This window comes from Saccopteryx bilineata, chromosome 8 (assembly GCF_036850765.1).
Source record: "Saccopteryx bilineata isolate mSacBil1 chromosome 8, mSacBil1_pri_phased_curated, whole genome shotgun sequence".
Classification (NCBI taxonomy): domain Eukaryota; kingdom Metazoa; phylum Chordata; class Mammalia; order Chiroptera; family Emballonuridae; genus Saccopteryx; species Saccopteryx bilineata.
In genome coordinates, this window is record NC_089497.1 from 14953402 (window position 1) to 14954843 (window position 1442).

The 1442-nt window shown below is 35.7% G+C and overlaps 1 non-coding gene across 1 annotated transcript; it reads right to left on the reverse strand.

Moving 5' to 3' along the window:
• Positions 1–898: 898 nt before the first annotated feature.
• Positions 899–1060, reverse strand: LOC136312425 (U1 spliceosomal RNA). Its single transcript, XR_010727006.1, has one exon. It is a non-coding gene; the product is annotated as a U1 spliceosomal RNA (small nuclear RNA).
• Between the last annotated feature and the right edge of the window lie 382 nt (positions 1061–1442).

Sequence of the window (1442 nt, forward strand, 5' to 3'; positions counted from 1 at the left end):
ACATTGGGGTCCAGCCGGTGACCTCAGGGTTTCAAACGTGGGACCTCCACATCCCAGTCCCACGCTCTGTCCACTGCATCACCGCCTGGTTAGGCAAGATCATAATTCTTAACAGCTCCAAGTTCTGGGTATCATACACCCAGATGCTTTTCTATAATTTCTTCAGGTCTGATGAAATAATTATTAATAACAAAATCTATCAATACTGGGACTTGGGAGGAGGCACTAGAAACTTCAAAGATAAATTCATTTTGTGGTTCACTTCTTAAGTACTAGTCAACTTCTACATTGCTGTTCATTAGAATGGTGATTAATAGGTTTTAACAATGAACTTATCTTCAATAAATGTTCAAGCCAAGGTATTCAACTCCTTAAAAATAAAAACTATTTCGATATATTTTCCAGTTTTATTTTTCCAATTTCTTACCAGTTTTCAATTCCTTTCTCTATAAAAGTTTAATTAATGTTTGTTTTATTTCAGATGTACTATGCACACGTTATGTTATTTATGGATAAAGAAAAAAATGTCTTATTTCCTCATGCAGTTTAAAACTTAAATGCACACAGCATGAGTTATGCAAATTGTAATAACTGTAAGTCAGAATGACTTTTTCCCCTTGGCTATTTTTAAAACATTGTTTTCCTTTTATTAATACAAAGAACAGAATCTGACAAAATAATTTAGTTGAAAAGTGGATGAGTTTATTAATTATCTCATTTAATAAAAACTCTACAGTACTTTCGATTACAGCATAATCTTTACCTTATTTTATTTTAACATTGCAAGGAATTGAAACGGAGCTAGAATAATACTTTCATGTTATCTTTATGTTTATCTTCTCTGTATACTAAAGTGAATTTTAAATTGTCTCTAAATAGATCAATAATATATTTTTTCCAGGGGAAAGCACAAACGCGGTCCCCCACTACCACAAATTATGCGGTCGAGTTTCCCACATTTGGGGAAATCGCAGGGTCAGCCATCCGGGGTGCAATGGATAAGCCTCGGCCTGGGAAAACCACCTTCGTGCTCAGGGTATCTCCCCTGCCAGGTAAGTGTCAGTAATATTTTTACTACTGATTTTATTTTAAGAAATTAATTTTTAACGCATGAAGGAAACATAAATAAAATAAAATATATACCTCAGGTTAAACAGAAGCGAAAACCTGATAACAGATAATTTGTTCCCAAGTTTCTGTACTTCACACACAGCCGGGGTACAGTCCACTATCGGCTTCACATACGCACTAGCAAACGCTTTACTGCTGAAATAAGGAGAATGAGATATATACTGGGGAAACGTGATGAAATTTAGTGTTTTCCAGTTCACCAAGCAAAATTTCCCAAAGGGCCTGAGGTGCAAATCACATTCCCACTTCTCTACCAGGCAACTGAAGCTCAAAATCCTAAAGAGATCTCTTGACCACCACCCAGGACTAGC